The sequence below is a fragment of the Miniopterus schreibersii genome (assembly GCF_964146895.1).
Source record: "Miniopterus schreibersii genome assembly, chromosome: 1".
Classification (NCBI taxonomy): Eukaryota; Metazoa; Chordata; class Mammalia; order Chiroptera; family Miniopteridae; genus Miniopterus; species Miniopterus schreibersii.
This window is the reverse complement of record NC_138101.1, coordinates 4,581,426-4,603,455: the sequence shown is the minus strand read 5'-3', so window position 1 is coordinate 4,603,455 and position 22,030 is coordinate 4,581,426.

The following is a 22,030-nucleotide window of genomic DNA, read 5'->3' as shown; positions in this document are numbered from 1 at the left end:
TTCACTAGAACGGGGGGCAACAGGTGTCCCCCGGCTTACTTCGTTAACGCTTTCTGCGTACAGAGGAAGAGGTCCCTGCGATCCTAGGACACAGCTTTCCGAGTCCTCAACAGCAAGTTTCCCCAGCGGCATCTTCGCGTCTCACCGAGGCGCAGAGTTCTCCCCGCGATGTGCTTGGAGGGCGGCGGAAATGCAATTGCTCGGCAGCGTTTCGCAGCAACATCACCAAAGACTTTGACGTCCCTGTGGTTTCAAACCCAAATAGCATCCACTGTGTTTTCTGGGCTTTCGTTTTCTGAGCCACATTGGTATTAATCACGAGGTGCTGACAGCCTGACAAATATTCCTTTGCATGGGATTCAACCGATATTTTAAGAGCCCAATAATATATGAAATAGGGTGGGGGAAGAGCTGATAAAAATAAGTTTCCCACTGTTGCTAGCCAGAGCTTTGGAGCTCCAAAAGCTGTTCCTGGCTCCAAGGGAGCGGCACTTCAAAGAGGCGAACGTCGTCCAAGTGGAGTGGAAAAACCAGCTCCTTCTGAAGCACATTTCAGTTGAGGGAAAGAAAGGCGTCTACATTATTAATCGGCGGAGGGAGGGGCACTCAGCGGTGTGTGAATTTGCACAGCGTGTTTGTTATTTCCTTTTGGACACAGTGCTCCAGGAAGCCCAGCGAGGTGAGGCTCCTTAAACCCAAAGCAGATGGTCTTCAAGATGATCATACGGCTTTTCTTTCCTAATGAACCTCAAGAATCCTATAGGATTTACAATAAGAACTGTTCATACATATGAAAAGACAGATGTTTCTTTAGATGCTGCTCACCAGCTCCTCAGCTGAATCCAGGAAGAGCCGTTAGCTCTGCCTTCATTTTTAAGAAGTTGGGTTATGTGGGACTTTGGTCTCAACTAATCAATGTCAAAGCACCTTTTAAATGGAAATCACTTTTTCTCTGGGGTGGCGGATGGCGAGTGTGTCTCTAGGAGGTCCACGAGTGAAGTCCCCTTTCCTATATATTTTTTTTATTGTTGCATAAGCCTTGGGAAGTCTATCTGGCTACTTTTTGCAATTCTCTGCCAATGAATCAAGATGTTTAAAACTTACTTTCTGTCTAATAAGCACTGATTGTGGCTACACATGCAGAGAAAGAGCGAATTCTACAATTTGGCTCTGAGACACCGCTCCAGAGGCAGGAATTGAGTTTGAATGCAAAACCTCTCACTCACCACTTCTGAGTTCATCCTGATCAATAGCCAGACATCTGGAAGCGATCAGCCTATCACAAACCTGATGGAGCCATGAATCACGAGAGTTCTTCAAAATGTGTTTTCTAAGCCCCAAACCAGTCGTGATCAGAATTTCTGAGAATAGGGCTTAGGGAGAAGCTGTGCTTTAAAAATTCTTCCCAAGTGATTTCTCATTTCCTCACATCTAGAAGAGAAAATAATACTCATTTTTCACTGTTGGTTATCTATTTACTCCTCTGACTGATTCCATAACCTCAGCTTTGGAAAATCTTTGGCTCGAGCACTCTCTTTCTCGCTGTGACACACACGGACACGCGTGCATACAGCCACTCACCCCTGCACCTGGGGAGAGAAGGGGGCCTGGACCGCGGGGAGCTCTGAGAGGCATTGCAATGATTTCAGTGCATTAAAAGTACAGTTGGAAGCCGGTGATGGAGTCTAAGCAGGAAAATGGTGTGGGTTGTTATAACTACAAGAAAAGATCTCTTTAATCATTGTCAAAGGTTGGACAAGCGATGCCAAAGTGTGAGAGCTGGAAGAGTAGCCGGGGTGCTCTGCTGGGGAGAGGTGAGCTGGGGCCCGGCTGCGTCCAGGGCGGGGTGCAGGAGATGGCAGGGGGACAGTGCTGTGAGCTACAGTCCAGGGCATCAGCAGACAGGCTGAAGGGGGGAGGGGGGGAGGGAAAAGGGGAGGCAAAGATGTATTCCAGAATTTGAGATGAAGTAGGGGTGCGGTGCTGCCAACTGAGATGGGAAATTCTGGGACGGGCGCTGGCGGGGAAAGTCGAGGGTTCTGTTTTGGACTCGTAAGGTTTGAAATGCCCATGAGGCCCACCTCTCTCATCACACGATAGTCAAGAAAGTTGGCACGTGGGTCTTGCACCCCGCAGGCTTTGCAGTCACCCGGACACAGTTTGAGGAAGGTGTTGGTTACTTGCTCGCAGTGTAACTTTGGGAGCGACACTCTTCTTCGGCGAGCCTCCTGGGTTTCTTTGTTTTCCAAATCCACAAAGGTTATCACAAGGATTAAGTGGCCTGCGTGTTTTACATTCTTGGCGCACTGTCGGTACTTAAATAATAATGAGCTTTGTTCCCCTCCAGTGTTTACAGTGAGAAAACTGAAGCTTGCAGAGGGACTGGCGCCGATTACAAGGTAAGCAATGGGGAGTAAACATAAAGAAACACCTCTTCCTATTGACTCCAATTTAATTCCTGTCCTAAGCTCTCCTTTGCGCACGTCTCCCCCGAAGCAGGTGGATAATCCTGGGAGAGACTTTTTGCTGTTCTCTGCACCGTGTCACACGCTATGAGAGGTGAGCATCCTTGCATCCAAGTGATGCCTGGGTGGGAGGGAACAAGGGAAGTTGAGGCACTGAAAAGAAAATAGAGTAAGATATGGCGGTCAAAGCGCAGCGACCTCTGGCAGGTCAGACCCAACGGCTCATGGCACCTTGTGTTTTGAGAATCCGCCTCGACTCAGCAGAGCCAGGCCTTGGCCTCCTTTGCAAATCACCAATGAGATGAATTTCAGGCAGCACCCACTGTTCTGGGGCAGACGAGAAACAGGCTTTGATGCCTCCATCCTTGTACTCAAATGAAGGCCGAGTTAAAGGTAAATACTCACAAAAGAAAGAAGGGGGGAAACGAATGTGCAGTTAAGACCAAATGGATACCTTTTATGGAGTGAGTTTTTAAAGCATTTAAAAATTAATTTTACAATATACCCCTGCTTGTAAATGGCGTACTGCCTCAGTAGGTAAGCTCCATGCGTCACTCTTCTCCGGTCTCCCTCCGTGTTCCTCCCACCCCGTCCTTCCCCCCCTTCCTTCCATCCTGCCCTCTCCCCAGTCTCATCCTGTCATTAATCTGCCATTCTCAGTGCATTTCAGAGAGCAAGGTGAGCGGCTACTCTTGGAAACTGTGCTCCTTCATGACATTCTGGGGATCAGGTGTTCCCTTTACCACTGGAAAATGTAAAGCCAGTACGCCAGGAACTGTGCTGTTGCGGGGCAAGGCATACACACCGTGTGTCTGATGGAATGACAAGTGTTAATCTGAGTTCGTGCTCCAATTTTATCTTTTCCTTGCTCTATCATCCTGGAAGAGACACACTGACTCTGTTTTATAAATGGGCCAAAAGCAGCTCCCATGACTCAGCCTAAAGTGGGCTCTGTGGTATTTTGCTTCTTCCCAGAAGTCTAGGGCCATTTGATGACACTAAACTCAAGTTATTACAATCTTGTTTTTTGAAAATATGGTTCAAATAAACATACTTGGCCATTTAGAACTTAGGTACTTTACATGCCCCACATAACTACACCCCACATCTGCTAACCGTAGATAAGACATCTTGTAGCTCAACTGCAAGTGCTGCCTCCTGTAGTTGCTCTTAATGTATAGCCTGTGCACACACACACATGCACACACACACATGCACACACACTCACACACATAATATAAACTCTATGGAAAACTGGAATTACAAGGAAGGGCATAGTTTTGTCATGACCCCAGGCCCCTTGATCTAGTGAGCAGTGGTTGGTGGTTGTCAGGCTCCCCAGTCATGATGGGCTTCAGAATTTGGGGCTTCCTGAGCACTTTTGAGCAATGTCTGAATGTCACTCATTCTTGTCCCTCAATGTGATGTGATCAAAAAGGAGGCTTGTGAAATCCAATGTGCCATGGTCTATTTGACTTCACCGTGACCTCTAGATCGTGCTGCTGAATCTTCATAGGTAGTGATGTCCATTTACCCACCAGACAGATGGGGTAGCAGAGTCCTTTCACTGTTTGGATATTGTTAAGTGTTTCCTGGTGAAACATATCTGGGAAACACAATTCAAACAAGTGTCTTTTCTGTAGGACTTCTTGGAACTCTCATTTGCTGCTTTAATGGGTATTGTGGAAAGAGTAAGCAGCATTAAACAAATATTCCCAGTAACACTCTTTTCATGGAGCACCACTTACCACTGAATCAAGGGGTCCTGCATCTGCTGCTCCCTGGCTGTTGGGCTGCCCGTCACATGACTGACTTTCCACATCTTCATCTGTGAAATGGGGAGACTACTCCCGGCCATGCTTGTCCATCTCCTTTTATTGGAGCATGGAGGTTGCATAGGTGTCCAAGGAGAGTGCTGGGAGGGGAGGCAATCTCGGCTCTCGTCAGCAGGTGAGGGTGGGGAGCCAGGGAGCACTCGAGATCAGAGCCAGTCCCTGGACCTCTGCTTGTCCCCGAACATGTGTCTCTGATCAGCAATGAGATAAGTACAGAAATTAGAAGAAAGTGTTTAGAAATGTTTAGAGCAATGTGACAGTGCTGTGACAGCCACTCGTGTGATCAGAGGGCTCCTCTCGTTTTCCTGCATTTTACAAAATCAAGCCGGAGGAGAAACAGAACACAACTGATCCACCCACAGACAGTGTGAGAGGAGAGGTCCTGCTGCCCAGCACACCAGCCCTCCCACTCTGAGAGACATTTAAATAACAGATAACCACAGCATGTGTTTCCTTTTCAGTAATTGAAACTCTTTTAAAAGCTTTCCTGCCCGGCCGGGCGTGGCTCGGCTGTTGAACGTGGACTAGGATCCAGGCGATCGGGGTTCGATTCCCGGTCAGGGCACATGCCAGGGTTGCGGGCTCGATCAATGACTCTCTCATCATTGATGTTTCTGTCTCTCTCTCTCCCTCTCCTTTCCTCTCTCTGAAATCAATAAAGATATATTTAAAAAATAAATAAATAAAATAAAAGCTTCCCTAAGCTTTAGCTTACTTGGATATAACTATTGTGCCGTCGTTGCAACCTGAGGCCTTTAAAACGCTGCAGGCAAGCTCACTGTTAATGTACCCAGAACAGAACCAGAGCCCGGGGTGAGACGGGGAGGTGCTAGCAGACCACCCACCCCTCTTCCCACTCTCCCTTTCTGTGCCATGTGTGTCCTCACTGGAGGAAAGCTCTCGGTGAAGGGCTCCCTCCCCTGTCCACAGCATTCAGTCATCATTGGTTTGGTACATGTACCCCAGTGACACCCACTTAACAAGTCTTGCTGGAGGTCTGACCCATTGTTGTTTTTTGTTTTGTTTTAAATCAGAGTCAGAGAGAACTTGTGCAGAATGAGCATTAATGCAAATCCTACCTGAAGGGCCGATAATGGCGTGAAACAGGGCCTGAGGTGAGTCCAGGGAGAATTATGGGACAAATAATCATTACTACAATTCAGGAGGGAGAAGAGACATGGTTTCGAAGAAAAAAAATAAGATAACAGGTACTGATAATGAAAAGTAGACCAGGGCCCAAGAGAATATGCAATTAGGGGATGAGTCCGGTAGAAAATCTTTTTCTGGAAGGAGAAAAATTTCAGGAAAGTAGGCTGGAGTCCAAGAAGTGTTGACAGAGAAAAGTTTGCCGGGGGTCACATGGCATCTGGCCCACAGGGTGGTCTCTGCCTTGTCTGCATCTGGATCCACTTCTTGCTGAGACATACTTCATATCTAGCATCTGGAAATAATGCTACAAATGCCCAGGTTCCACTCCGGTGCAGTTCAGGAAATACCACGAGGTTATCTGCCCCCTGCTCCTCACTTTATTTATTTATGTAAGGGCTGCTATTGCTAATCTAATGGGTTTTTTGGCTTCATAAAACAAAAGGTCTGAGAAATCATGGTCCTTGATATGAGCATAATGTGGGTTGCTGAATATTTGTTCAATGGGGTGTGCCCAGTTACACATGATAGCTTATAAAGACACTGCAGAGTCTGTGTTCTTCAATGGGCTTGGCATCCATTAACCCACAGCAGAGGCACACAAAGAATGACAAGAAAAAGCAAAATGGCAAAGGAGGAAGATGCAAATTTACCCCAAATAAACCTGCAGTCAGAAGCTCGACTGTCAAGAGAGATGGCAGGGCTTGACAGTGTGCACATAATGAACAGAGTTTCAGGCAAATATTTTTCATACATGCCAAATATTTCTGTATAGTTGCTCAGGAAAAATAGCTTTTAATCTGGTGTAAGGTTTTCTTTTCTGATTCTTCATCCATTTACCCATCCATCCATGCATCAATGTATTCATCCAGGTATCCATCCATCCATCCATCCACCACCTATTTATAGACCCATCCATCCATCCACCCATCCATCCATCCATCCATCCATCCATCCATCCATCCATCCATCCATCCAGCTATCCAGCTATCCATCCATCCAGCTATCCATCCATCCATCCATCCATCCATCCATCCATCCACCACCTATTTATAGGCCTATCCATCCATCCATCCATCCATCCATCCATCCATCCATCCATCCATCCATCCAGCTATCCATCCATCCATCCATTTATCTACCTATCTACCCACCCAGCCATCCATCAGTTCATCTGAACACTGTGAATCATGTCTCCCCCAAGTTGTCCTTTTCACCATTGCACAGGAATTTCTCTTCTGTTGCTCCTACATGTTCAACGATGTAGGAGGGGAGAGTGGCAAAAATATAGTTAAATTTTTTAAATAGGTACACTTAATTTCCATTTAATATCTTACTTCTTTCTCTCCCATCAAGGAAACATTAACCTTAACGAGTGCAGGATAAACTTAAGAACTTCAGAATTTTCTCAGTCAAGTTGTAGGTTTTCTGCCTGTCCTGAACCATGACTTTGGGTTGATTTTAACTTCAAACTTCAGGGCAATGGACCATGCCAATACTATGAGTGCAGGGGCTTATAGTCTTCGTTCACCCATATCTAGCCACTCTGCTGTCTGCCCTGGACTTAGCACAACCCGGAGCCTTGCTTCATCTCCCACAACCCCCAGCACTTCTGCTCTGTGCTCCAGCTTGATCCAGTCATTCTCAGATGTGCTGAAACCTGCTCTGTGTGCTAAGTTTCCTTGAGTTTGCACAAAGCTCTGTCTTTGTCATAAACACCTTTGTCTACATGGAAAACTCCTGTTCATTCTTTCAAAATCAGCTCAAGGGTTTCTTCCTTTGCAAGCTTCCTTGAAGTTTCTAAATTCAACTGAACATGCCCTCATCACTGAAGCCTGTATTTGGAACTTACTACACTCTGTGGTCATTTTTTTCCTGCTGACCTTGTGTTCTCTAAACTGCGAGCATCTTAAGACTTGGGACTATATTATCTGCATCTCTGCATCTCCAGTGCCTAACCCAGCACACTGTGCATAACGGGTGCTCAGCACTTAGAAGAAGCGAAGGGAGGGGAGGAGGAAGAGGTCCCGAGACAGAAGAGGGAATAAAAAGAGAAAAAACACAAGTTTGCATTATGCCCAGGTGAGTAAAGTGCTAGTAAGCGATGAAAGTTAGCATCGCCTGCTGCCTACATTGTACCAGTCACTGCGCTTCGTACTTAGATTATTTCATTAAATGATGAAGCTTTATGTCCCGCTTCACAGGTGAGGACTCCAAGCCCCAGAAAAGATAAACCACTTATGTAAGATTCTCTGCCCAACAGGTGGTGGAATGAAGCTGGGATCCCAGCAACCTGAGGCCTGACCCCGCAGCACCCTTGCCCACGACGCTCCGCTGGAAGGCAGCTGGAGCCGAGGCTTCAGAAAGCGTCTGAGCACCGGCCCTCCATGCCGTTCTCGTGGCCTCTTTGCTCGGCGGCGCTGCTCCCCGCGCTCCCCGCGCTCCCCGCGGGCGCCCACCCTCGCCGACCGCCGGTCCCTTCGGCAGGCCTCCAGCGGAGAGCCGGCGTCGGAGCCCGGTGGTTCGGAACCATGGTTCTGCCCCGCTTTATCTTCTGAGTTATTTATTCCCTAAATGTAGATTGTTTGAAGCACGGAAGAGATAACTTACGAAGTGTCCCACAAACGGTAGATCATGTTCCCATCCTTCAGTGAGACCACAGAGACGCTGCCAGCGGTGACTGTCCACAGCCTCCTGTTCATATATTTTATGTCCTTTTGGTCTTAAAACTCTGGCCCTTGCATCCCTAATTGATGGGCTGGTTTAGTGACTGGGAATCGCATAAGTTCACAGGAACCGGGGATGCCACACGACTCGACTAAAAATGAAAGTGCTTGGAAGACGTGCCAGAGGTGCTTTGAAACACGGGCCTTCACAATATTGAGCCCCACAGTTACTGCCCCTGCTCCCCAGCAGCAGGCAGCCCTGAGGACACTCCGTCTTCTATCTCAGGGATGTGGGATTCTCACTTCTCATTTTTGTCTAAGCTTGTGGCCAGGATGAGAAAAGACCAGAGCTTGCCTGCTCTGGGTCAGGCAGGCTAGCGGGGAGGCAGGACTGAGCCACTGGGCATTGCTCTCATCTGCACTCCTCCTTAGGGAAATGACTTTTGGTGACTTTGGGTGGGTGGAGTTTGGGACGGTATCAGAAGCCAGCAACGTTTGAGTTCATTTCTGCTGAAAATAGTCACGAAAGTGGTGAATAAATAGTTCCCCTGAACATGTGAGACATGGGATTCCTTTTTAAATATGAGGACAGAGTCACTGGACACGTAGATGAAACTTCCTGTGTTTATAGACTGGAGCTTGGACCAGTGGGTGGTTTACATAATATAAGAATCAGATCGTCATAAGAAAGACCCCACACTCAGGGTTAGCTATCAGATAAATGAGCTGACCATTGAAATTTTGAACAGGCGCAGAGAGAGGCCACAGTTCTAAGGATGCACCATTTATCAAAAAGGCAGGTTGGATGCTGATGAGGTTATCTGGAATGAGTGGGTCTTGGTGAGCCGTAGAGCCATTGACAAGCCAGGTGACCCAAAGATCTTAGTTAACCAATCTGAGCCTCTTACCTCATCAACAAAGCAAGAGTTTCAACCTAAATAAGTCCAAGATTGCCTCTAGATCTAAACTTTTAGAAGCTCAGCCAATCCAATGGTCCTCCCTATACTTTTCTACATTTTTTTATGAAGTCAAAGAATATATCACAAGTATATTAGACTTTCTACTCTTTTATAAAGTCAAGTGCCTAAAAATGTATTCCTGAGCAAAATAAAAGGCCAAACCATCATCCTAAAAATAAAATACAACTGGCTTAAAATAGTAGATTCAATAAGATCATCCTGGTGCTAAAGCCCACAAAAAATAAAATAATAACCTTTCATGATAAACTATAACATCTAAGCCAAAATTATGCTTAAGACTACTCTACACTCTGATAGCAAAAATTAAAAATTAGAAAAGTACACCCTGAAATAAATTGTGTAATACGGATACGTGAAATGATGAATATCCCCAGATTTTTTTTTCTTTATGATGCCCTGAGACTCCATGGTTGATTTCACAGATGATTATACATCACTTTAAATACTGAAGAAGTATTTGAAACCCTCCAAAGGAGCACATTGTTTTCAAGAAATGAGGTAAGGCTGATTATGTTCTGTTTACTAGGATAGATTTTCTTTGATGAATTTTGAGCACAGTAGGAAAAGAGGGCTTTTAGTGCAGCTGTGTTAATAGCAAACTGTGTCTTTATTTTATGGGAAATGTCCAATCTTTCTTGCAATGTTTCCAGTCAGTTTGCATGGAGTTCAAAGCAGCTTTGATCACGGTGGAGGAAAATTGCTGAAGACCAGACACTGCCGGCCATCGACTGTCTCAGCCCTGGAGGGAACAGTGCAGCCCGTGGCGGCCCGTGGCCTCCCCAGTGGCTCGGAGACCAGAGGTAACGGTGAGTAGTCACCTGAGTCGTAGTCGGTCCTCCCTGAAGAGTCGGGAAGGTCCAGTGAATCAGTCCTCGGGACTAACTTTCCCCTGCTGCCACTTCTTCTGAGCGAGTACACATTTAACTCCTAGGAGTTCATCCTGCTGACCTCAGAGCGAGGGGAAAGATGTTGAGACTGCCCCATACTCCTCTATGGGCTCCCCATGGGCTCCCCGATCTGCGCAAAGGAAGCAGCCTCAGGAGTGAGGCCACCGCGTGCGTGGCTCCTCATGTGACTTTGTGACTCACAGTCTCAGTCTCCTTTAATGCGGCGATGTCAGCTGTAGGACCGTGTTGGCATTCGGTCCCCAGACCCTCTTCGTAGAGCTGAGAGCCGGTGCCCCTCCGGCAGCCTCTGCCTAGGTTTCCCAGTCCTCAGCCCCCGCAGCCGCTTCTCCACTCTGCTCCGCTCGTGACGGGACTGCCGGCCCGCCCCGTCGGGCTGACTCCGCTCGGCGCGAGTCCTCTGAGTCCATCCGTGCTGTCCCACAGGGAAGGCAGCACCTTCTTCCTCGTGGCTTAACATTCACACATCTACACACACAAACGCAGATATACACGCACATCCGTGTGTGTATGTATATATTGTTCTTTCCCCATTCCTCTAGTGATGGGACTTGGGTTGTTTCTATACCTTGACTATTGGGACTAATGCTGCAATTAACACGAGCGTACAGTATCCAACATCTTGCTTTCACTCCCTTTGGACGTACAGGCAGAAGAGGAATTGATGGATCCTAGGGTGGTTCTATCTTTAATGTTCGAGGAACCTCCACACTGTTTCCCACAGTGGCTGCACCAGTTTGCGTTCCCACCAACAGTGCACTAGGGCTCCCTTCTCTCCACCTTCGCCAGCACTTGTTGCCTCTTGTCTTTCTGACGGCGGCCACTTTGACAGGTGTGAGTTGATGTCTCATCGTGAGTTCGATTTGTATTTCCCTTCTGATTAGAGATATTGAACACTTTTCATGCTCCTGTTGGCCATCTGCAGGTCTTCCATTTAGTTCCTCTGCCCATTTATTAATCAGATTGCTTGTTTTTTGTTATTGAGGTGTATGAATTTTATATACATATTTCAGATAGTAACTCATTATATATATGGCTTGCAAATGTTTTCCCCCATGACATAAGTTGCCTCTTGATTTTGTTGATGTTTTTGTCTGTGCAGAAGCTTCTCGGTTTGGTGTAGTCCCACCTGTTTACTTTTGCTTTTGCTGTCTCTGCTTTTGGTGTGGAATCCTTTGCAGCCTTTCCTCACCAGCAACAGTGACTCGAGTGAAGGGGAGGGCGAACTTGGCTTCCTTTGAATCCCGCCAACTATTGAGCTAGCTGGGCGGACTTGGGCAACTCAACCAGTCCTTTGAATGTGTCTCTGTATCTGTAAAACAGGGACACCACTTAGGAGAACAGCTCCAATTAAATGGGGACGGATGAGTGGAACATCCTGGAGAAGTCTTAAGATGGTAGTTTCTTAAGAAATATGTATTGAAAAGAGTACTGTACAAAGAATAAGATCAAACTGTATAATCATTCGCCCGTTCTTCCACTCAACAAGTATTTCTCGAATATTACTCTGCACCAGGCATTCTGCAGGTACTACATGGGCACCGGGAAAGAAAACAGTAGAAAATGCAGAAGTGGTCCTGGGCCTTGTGAAGCTTTGGATGTTAACCCCAACCAGGAGCTGACCTTACCCCACCCCCAGTGTTGACCCCAACCAGGAGCTGACCTTACCCCACCCCCAGTGTTGACCCCAACCAGGAGCTGACCTTACTTCCCCACATTTTGGTCACTACAGCTGCACAATTATCTTTCTGCCCGTTTGGCTTAGAAGAGAAAATGTCCTGCTGCCTTTTTTTCCTTTAACTTCCTCTGTATTGTCTTGCACCTTCCGCAGGGACCTCCTGGGTGGCAGCCTTCAAGACAACGAGTTTAAGCTCCAGATGCCTGTTCTCTACTTATTAGGAAGCACAAGACAGAAACACGGGGACCCCTCTCCCACTCCCCAGGGTGGCTGACGAGGGTGGGCGCTTCTCAGGTGGAGGGTTCATTCGCCCTAAAGTGAGTCTTCTGGTTTTCAGCAGCGATGGCTGTTTAATGATGTGGTTCCCTTTTGGCCTTCACAGAGAAACTGCAGCTAGGCAGGGGAGGCAGCTAGGGGCGCAGTGGGGAGCCGAGAGCAGCAACTTGCCTGTTTGCTCGGAAAAGCTCTAGGATCCCGGCACTGAGCTCCTAAGAGCCGGTGATTTAGCAGCAGCAGCCACCTCTCTCGCTCCTGACTGAAACCGAATCTGAAAGATGAATATTGGCCCCTGGGCCATGTATCTTTGAAAGATATTTCCTTTAAAGAGTGAAGGAATTATTCAAAAATGTAAACCGAACTCTGCTCTCCCAAGCGTCCTCATAAATCAATATCCATCTACGGCCCGCGGTTACGCGAGAAGGAGGGTGTCTGGTTCCTGGAATCTGTGGGGCCCGGTGACAGGTATGAGCCTGGCCTCCATGTCACGGTTTCTTTTTTTCATCCAGGGGATGGGAATAGTTATATTCAGCAGGAGGAAAGAACACGATAGTTTCGGTGCTGGAAATGCTGCAGATGACAACAGGAATGGAGTCAAGGGAATTGTTTGCGTTAGGCGGACTGAGAATACAGGCTCATACCTACACTGGAATTATCCGGATACTGAAGCAGGATTGCCCATCCTCAATGTGGAACCGATGCTGACCATTCGTTTCCACTCACAGAGTTATTCTGAATACTCCTCACGCCTGTCTCCCTGTTGACAACCTTGCCTCCCTTCCCTGCGCTCAGGGCCACAGCCACCCTTCAGCAGAGCAGGGGAGTGACGCTAGGAATTGAACAAGGATGTAAAATTTCCCCCAAAACGTAGGAATCATAGCCCTGGATGGGTCCCTAGTGACACAGGACTGATGTCATTTTATTTTGTCAAATAAGGATATTTTAAAAGGACACCAGTCCCCATCATCAACAGTTTGTAAAACAAATAATAGATTTGACGTTGGAAAAAATTTTAAAGGACAGTTTCTAAATGTGTTCTTCTCCGTTGAATGCGATGAATTTCATGAAATCAAACGGCTCCTGCCTTTTGTCTTGATTTACCACCTTCCGTTCTCAGTCTTCCGACAAGTCTTCCGACTCCCTGTTTCTTACCCTGAGCGCTCTTGCCACCTCAGAGAAAGATCTTCCGCCAAATGAACGAGGGCCTCACCTTTGCATTTTGCACCAGCCCCGCAAATGCTGTGGTCAACCCTGGCTGTGCAGTTCCACCCTGGGAAGAAATCTAGCCCCGCCTAAATGCCACTGCCCAGTGAAAGGTGACCTCGATTGCCTGGCCCAAGTCAGTCTCACTCTCTCCCTTGCTTATTTCTGCAGCACTGTGATTAGGTGTCTGTTTCAGCACAGTCCCCAGTGTGACTTGTGTGTACACCTGTCCCACGGACCAGATGGTGCGCTTCTGGGCTTGGCAATGCTGTTCAGTGTCTCCTGCGGCCCCTGAGCTCTCCGCTTAGCTGTCAGCCCCAGCAGTCATCAGCCGAAGCTTGCTCAACAGAATCACCGGCCTCTCTGGGAGCTGCTCGACCTGATGCAAACTCCTCCTCAGGGGCTCAGCCTGGATATTGCACTTTGATTGAATTCAATCTGATGCCTCCAAAACATCAGGACATCACTGTTCCCATAAGAGTTTTCCTCCATGTTTTGATGTGGGCCTCTTGCTCCCAGGCTGTCAGGGTGATACGCAGATTTCACTAACTGCTCTGGGGATGGGCCTCCTTTCTTGGGGCAGCAAATGGATTATCCCCCCTCCCTCAAACCTTGGCAGTTTTTCTCTGGGTTCTCACTGCCCCAGAACCAAGCCTGGGGTCTGGTGCGTGGCCCAGCAGGCAGCAGGGGGCTCCTTCTTTCTCTCTCAGCAGAAAGAGAGGAGCCAGCTGCTCAGAATAGACTGTGGCTCCTGGTGCTGGATCCCTAACCTGCTCCCTGCTTGGGAGTCCTTGGAGTTAGGTCCTTGGATCAACATAAACATGGTGGAGATGAGATGGGCCGTCGTACCTGGAGTAGACTCTGGACATCTTGCCATGGCCCTGAGTCCGCTGTGACTCAGCCCTTGACCTCTTGCGTTGTGAATCCCTGCTATGACCATGCCCTGGTGAGCATCTAAAGCTCCTGGCACACAGGCCTGCCTTGCTCCGGTGGTCCCTTGGGCTCTGGGTGACCTAATCCCCTTTAACCATCCTTAACCCCATCCTCAAATCAGCCTATCACTCCTTGAGTGAATTCCTCAAGGCTCATCTTAAACATAAAACATGATTATTCATTTAGGAATATAAAAGAATCCCTTCTCAAACCTGTACTAGAAGAAAATATATATATTTTATAAACATGAAAACAAAGTAGAACCAAAAACACACCCAGATGTATGATTTTGTGGTAAGGAAGGTCTCTCTAAGTATGACACCTAGGACAGAAATTGTAAGCTAAAAAGGCATAGGTTTGAGCTTTGAAAAAATTTAAATTTACGTATGTCAGGTGTGTTGGGTGAGGGCTGATAGGTCTCGGTGTCCGGTCCATGGCCCGACCGTCCTGGCGCATGGTGGTGACCTTATGTAACGATGCCCCACATGATGCCACTGCGCCTGCGGCCTTGGCGCACTGTTCGCTGCGGTCCATGTAACCAGCGCTGGCACAGCGGGAGGAGTCGTCCTCTCGGTGTCGGCACCGTGGGCCTCCTTTACGCTGGGATCTCACCTCCCAAACACCCCTTGCAGCCTCCCTCCCCAACAACATATTAAAGCATTACATAAAAATTGAAAAGCAAGGGATAACCCCCAATAATTGTCCTTGACCCACGAAAGGAATGAACATCCTCCGTTTGTGAAGCCCCCTAACAATTCACTGTGAGAAATACCCCCCAGAACAACATGCAAGAGCAACTCACAGGAGAAGAAATGCTATATGTGTTAAAGAAAGACCATATAAAAAGTTTCATTCTTAAAAGGCGTAAAAATGCAAATGAAACCTACCAGTGGCAGCTCGGCAAAGATTTTTGAGTGACATGGTGTGTGATGCACTAGACTGTTGTTCAGCAAATACTCATTCCCCGGCTACCCCCCGATGCTGGCTCCGCGGTGTGATGGGTCATTGTCACTTACCCAGTCCTTCACCCCGGGCTTGACAACAGGAATGGATTTAATCAGCGAGGCTTTAACAAATAGCATTTGATCAATGGCATAGCGTGTGCTTATATAGACACACCTGCCTTTCACTATGAGGAGAGCATGAAGGAAGGGAGGCGGCGGAGCAGAGCCACACAGGACTCATACTTGGAGCCCCGCTGAGCTAGGCCCAGCTAGATGGGCCGAACCCCAGCCAACACCTAGGCGTGAGAGCACGGCGTCCATTCATCACTGTCCAGGACGCTACTGCGTCCAAGGCGTGAGTGACCCAGGCTCGTGGCTACAGCCAGTGAAACGGTGCCGGACAGCGTGCCCTTGCTGAGACGTCGCTTCGGTCATTCCGGTAGGAGAATGGGAGACATGGAGCGTGGCGGAGAGGAATATGAAGGAAGGGCACGAAAAGGAGGGGTAGATGGATGAAGAGAAGGTCACCATGGACTGTTTTATTAAGGAGTCGCTATGCCGAAGGTCACTGGAGTTAGGATATGTAATAGCAGCAACATCAAAACCAAATAATTGAGCAAAAAAAACAAAACAGAAACCACATATAATGATCAGGTTCACAGGGACGACACTGCTGAAGATGACAACTTGCATCAGTAAAGCATTTTCGCCCTGGCTGGTTTGGCTCAGTGGTTAGAGCATTGGCCCAGGGGCTGAAGGACCACAGATTCGATTCCTGCCAAGGGCATGTACCTCGGTTGCAGGCTCGACCCCCAGCCCCGGTTGGGGCACGTGCGGGAAAGGACCAATTAACGTGTCTCTCACATCAATGTTTCTCTCTCCCCCTCCCTCCCACTCTCTCTGAAGTCAATGGGCAAAAAATATCCTCTCATGAGGATAAACAACACAAATCAATAAAATAAAGCATCTCTCAAAGTGAAAATAGTCCTCACATGGTTGCCAAAATTAACTTATCCCCATTTCACAGATGAGGAAGCCAGGACTCAGAAGTTGTGTGGCTGCCCCAAGGTCACGAGCAGCCCTGGGTTTGGGAGCCGGCCTAACCGCTGAGGGCGCGCCCTCTGCATTGCTCCCGCCCCTGGGGGTCCCCGGCCGGCTCGGGCCTTCTTTGCCTGACTCATGGACACGATTTCCCGAGAGAGCCCAGCATGCACTCCTCTCCTAGGCGGGGGATGGAAATGGGCTTGCTAATGATCACATCTATACTAATTACGGGCCGCGACGGATTCGAAGACCTGCCTTTAGACTCTGCTCCGCTCTTGTCAATTCCCATTACAGGATACTGCCCAGGATATTTCTCATGAAAGGTTAATAATTGCTCATTTTCAAAGGATTCAATTAAGGGGCCTTTCATCAAAGGGTCTTAAACACTTGCTGTGCTCCTTCGGCGGCAGCGAGGGTGCTCGGGACGAGAGCCGGGGAGACAGGGCGGCACCCAGAGATTAAATGTTCGATGTGCTGCACCGGGAGCCCGCGGCCCGGTGGAGACCTTACAGCAAAGCCAGCTGGCCTTTGAAAGCCGCAAATGGAAAACACGAGTTTGGATTCCGATCTCGGCTCTGCCTCTATTTGTTTCAGCCCATGGGAACCTAAGACACTGGACGTCAAGGCTGAAATGGGAGCGTCCGCAGGGCAGTGACGCTCCGCGGGCCGGTGCGGGAGGGGAGGGCAGATGGGGCCGAGGAGCTCCCGGTTCGAGTTTTGTCAGTTTTGCAGCTGACCGGCTCTGGAAGCTTCAGCAACTCTTCGCCCCCCTCACCCCTTTGTTCAGCTCTCTGCTCCTCCTTCCCTGCCCCCATCCCCCGATCCTCTGCTAGCACGTGTAGCCGTGTTTCATGCCATGTAAAGGTGTGTGCACGGGGCAGAGGAACAGATAACAGAAACCCCAGTCTAGAGTAACCAAAGTGCTTAATGTTGATCATTGGAGTGAAAAGTCCAGAGGGGGAGCATCTGTGGGAGGGAGGGAGGGAGGGAGGGAGGGAGGGAGGGAGGGAGGGAGGGAGGGAGGGAGGGAGGGAGGGAGGGGACAGATCAGAACCATGTCCCTGTGGGTCCTGTTTTCTTGGCCCTGTCGGTGTTTTGCTCACACTTACACTTCACCCCCTGCCTTGCTGGTGATAATTTTGTAGTCACGATGACTCTACAGGACACAGACTCCCCTTATTCCATTTCCCCATCTGAGAAGAGACTATATGTGTGCTTCTAAATATCTGAGCACCCTCACCCCAGAATCTGATTTTGAGGGTTTCTTTTCTGGTGCCACCTGTGGTAGTAATTACTAATCCTGCCAGAGTCCTAATAGCAAAAAGATGACATGCTCCAGGTGGGAAGTTTTGAGGAGAAATTAAGAAAGGGACTCATTCCAATAATGTGGTCAATGTTGAAGGGAGGTGACCCCGGATGGTTCTGTTCTGGGTGCTGGTAACAGTGGGGAGCCATTGTCACCTGTGGGTCTGAAGGGAGGAGAGGCTGTGGTACCAACTTCCAAAGAGATAACTGCACGGAGAGGCCAACCTGACAAGTAAATTGGCGCAGGCACCATGGAAACAGTGTGCAGAGCCCTCAGTAAATTAAAAATAGAACTAGCCTGTGACCCAGCAATTCCACTTCTTGGTATTTATCCAAATAAAACCAAAACACTAACTTAAAAACATACATATGTACCCCCATGTTTATTGCAGCGTTAATAACATAGCCAAGAAATGGGAGCAACCTAGCTGCCTGCCCATCGATATATGGAAGAAACTGTGGGCATAAATAAAATGGAATATTACTCAGCAATAAATAGAATAAATTCTTGCCATTTGAGACAACAGGGATGGACCAAGAGGGTATTGTGATAAGTTCAATAAGTCAAACAGAGAAAGACGAACAGCACGTGATTTCACTTATACGTGGACTGTGAGAACCAAACAAGGAACAAATACAGCAAAACAGAAACAGACTCACAGAGACGGAAACATTGGTGGTTGCCAGCGAAGTGGAGGCCGGTGGGTGGAAAGAGAGAAGGAGAGTAAGAGATACAACGTCCAGTTACAAAATAAATAAATCAGGGGCAGGTGACAGCACAGGGACACGGTCAATAATATCCTAATAACTTCGCACGGTGACAGATGGTTACTCCACTTACCATGGCGCTCACATCATAAGGTGTATAAATGTTGAATCGCTATGTTGTGCACCTAAAACTAATATAATATTTCATGTCAGCGACACATTAATGAGAAAAAGGCTGGGTGTTCGGTAGAGGGCACCCCAGCCCCAGAGGAGTCAGGACAATGAGACCACCAGCTTCACTGTCTCGGTGCTTTTACCGCCTTACACTGACACCCTCTCCTCTCCCCCCAAAATCCCCGAACACAACCCCAAGTCTGCTGGCCGGCTGCCGGGAGAGACAGGCCGCCCCCAGCCGCCCTGGGGGCTCAGAGCCTGGGAGAGGTGGGCTGGGGGCAGCGCTGCAGCGGGCACAGGGCCTGGAAAAGGCGGGGGCAGGGGCCTGTGCGGGTGAATGGAGCGGGGCGTCGGGGTTTAAGACACGTTACCTGAAGAACACGGAATGAAGTACTTTTCAGCCTCGAGAAAGCGAAGACAGGGACACGGGGAGTGGACACCGTGTAGCCACCCGAGATCCCAAGCGGGCAGTGAGCGCATGCGGAGCCCCAGCGCCTTTCAGGTGTGCAGTGGGACCCGGAGACAGGTGAGCAGGGACAGTGGCCTTGCAGAGCTGTTACTTGAAGGGGTGATTGCACCGATCCCAGGCAGGCTAAGAGGATGGCCTTGGGGAAATGGAGGGAAACTCTGAAGACGACAGAATTCGCTCACTGTTTTGGGCAGGATGTGGGCCCCAGAGGGAACAGCCTCCGGAGAACTTGGAAAGAGAGGAAACAAATCCCCATCTGAGGATGAAAGTTGCATCTGCGCTTAGTGGGTGTGATTCTGCCTGAGGCGTGGGAGAGCAAATCCTGGACTGGAGATTAGTGTCGTAGAGGCAAAGAACAGCATTGGCCACATACCAAGGGTTTGTCATGCATGTCTCAGGAGACAGGCCGATTTACACCTGTGGTGTCATTTAACCTTCCCAACAACCTGTGCATCTCCTTCATTATTTCTATTTGACATGTGAACTTTGGAATCCAACGGAGGTTCAGTCACTTGCCCAAACTCTCTCGTCAAGTTAAGAAACAAAGAAGCGGGTCAGATGCAGGTGTCTCGGGATTCAAAGCATTGCTCAGAGAGACAGAGCTGGAAAGGGACTACAATTTAACAAATAAAATAAAAATTCAAAAATCAAATGTGATTTGATTATAATGATGGCGGTAGGCCCCATTTCTTTGCTCCCTCTTCTGAACATAAATACTTGAACTTGGCAAAGTTTTATAGCACTTTTCAGAAGGAAGATACTGGGGACCCATGGTGTAATGGGTTAAATAGTGGTTCCCAACAGATCTGTCCCCCTAGAGCCGTGGAATGGGACCCTAGCTGGAATAAAGGTCTTTGCAGGTGTAAATGAGATAAGGGTCTCAAGATGAAATCATCCTGGACTAAGGTGGGCCCTACATGCACTGACAGGTGTCCTTAGAAAGGACTCAAAAGGGAATGACAGGGAAAAAGACACTGGGAAGAAGGCCAAGGAGTGCCAGGGACCGCCAGGAGCTGGGAGAGGCCTGGAAAGACTCTCTCCCAGAGCCTTCTTGACTTCAGACTCTAGCCTGCAGAACTGTGAGGAAAACAGTTTCTGTTGTTTGAAGGCTCCCAGTTTGTGACAGTTTGTTAGGCGGCCCTGGGAGCTAAGCCAAGAACCTCAGGTCACCAGAGAGATGGTCATCGCATGGAAGATGAAGGAAGGGAAGATGCTCCACCTCATTCCTGAGGCGTATCGCTCGCTCTTTGCCTACCAAGTGACTTTGACCCTCACAGAACCTGGACCCTACATTCAATAAACACGCGGGGGATGAATGCGTGACAGAGATTTGCTCGTTAGTAATTCTAAGGGTTAGCTACTGGCTCTGGAGCACCTAATGCCCTCTAAGCACTGTCTTTGGAGCGCCACATGGATTTTCCCTCAACTTAAAAATGTTGCAAGGAAGGTATTAGTGTCCCCACCTCACTTCTGAGAAGACCAAGGCCCCCAGAGGAACGGTGGGCTAACCCCTGCTTAACAGCAGGTGGGGCGCAGGGCAAGCGTGTCATTGCGGAGCCGGCCCCGAGCCTCGGCGCTGCAGTGGGCCCGCCCGGTCACGGGAGCAAGCCACTCTGGGGACAGAGGGCGTTTGGTCAGGCTGGGACCCCTGAGGTGAAAGCCAGATCCTAACATGTTTGGACTTGAGCAAGGGAAAGCCACTCTGGCTCCAGGCAATCTTCCACCCTCGAGGTCACCTCTCTCTAACCTCAGCTTGGGAGTCGGAGCCGAGCTGCTGGGCGTCGGCCGTCTCAGCAGGCGTCGGGTCCCTGTTCTTGGAGGTGGTTGGGCACTAGGTGACACGGAGATGACAGGCATCAGAGTTCCGAGACTCTGTGAGGCCACCCCAGGTGGCCGGGCAAAGGGTCAGGACCCAGGGGTGGTAAAGAAGCTTCACAAGCTCTCGGCTATAGGTGAGAATAAATATTAAATGAGTTAACGTTTAAAACTGTCCCCACGCCCTGCCTAGAATAAATGCGCATTTGGGATTTGCTGCTCTGTTACCAGTTTTTCCAAAGCTCCTAAGGCAGGTCAGTGTGACAGAGGCGTCTCCCGTATTTGCCAGGGTTTGGGCAACATTGTAGGATGGACTTAGGAAATGACGCAAGTCCCGTGAGTTGCATTTGAGAGCTAAATGATGTGATGTTTGAAAATTCCAAACGCTGTTTGACACACAGCATGCTGCTGATAAACGGTAGTTATTTTCTTATTTTAAGAGATGGGCTGTATCATATCTAGTAAAGAAAAGCCACACAAAAAACAGTCTTTTCAGAAATCTTGCATCTGAAGAATATTCCTAGCAAGGAAAGAGTGCTCAAGCTATAATGCTAACTGGGGAAAGCAGCATGTCAGAAATGTAGATAACTGTGAAAATTGTGCAACACTAATTCAGCAAAAAAAATTTAAGCATATTCTTAATCGTATAAGCTTGTTACATTTAGATATTTCTCTCTTTATATCAGTACGTTCACATATATAATCTACAAATGGATCCTCATATAACAAATATAGGTATTCACATACAGATGTGCTGAATTAAAAAATATTCCTTATAATGCCTGCAGGGTAACCCATGTTGAAAATATTTCTGTATACTGTGATGTTTGTACGTAAAGTTTAACATTTGTGGGTAAATTTTAATTTAAGTCCAGGCTGTAGCTGAGCATTTTAATTATGTATGTCAAGAACCATACATAATTAAAGTGGTTACGTGACACTTATAATGTTAAAATCTATGCCAAAGGATATGTTAATTAACATAAAGGGTGCTAGAAATTAATGCCATTGGTAAAGGGAGTAATGTTTAAGGTGGTTAGGAATATCATACGGGATTTACCAGTCTCGTGTCAATATGGCAAACCCAGTCATCTAAAGTCATCTATGCAACACTTGAGGTCCAGAGTCCCTCTGGTTCCGAATCTGCATGTCACATAGGGCCCTCACCCAGCCCAACCGCAAGTCCAGTGGACCTTGTGTCTAAATGTCTCTGTTTCCTCCGTCCATGACAGGCATCCCTCTGACTGCTCCGTGGGAGCGAAGGGAAGGGGAGCTCCACGAGCTACAGAAAAAGTGAGCGTGTTTTTGTGCAAATACTTTTTCTACATCTGACAGAATTTTGTAGAACTCTTGCTTTATTGTCACAAACTGACCTGACAGTGAAATGAAAAAAAATGTAACATTTAGACTTTTCTAAGCTCTAAGGGAAGACTGTCATCAATATATACCCACCAAACACTTACCAATAAACACATGCGATCTGG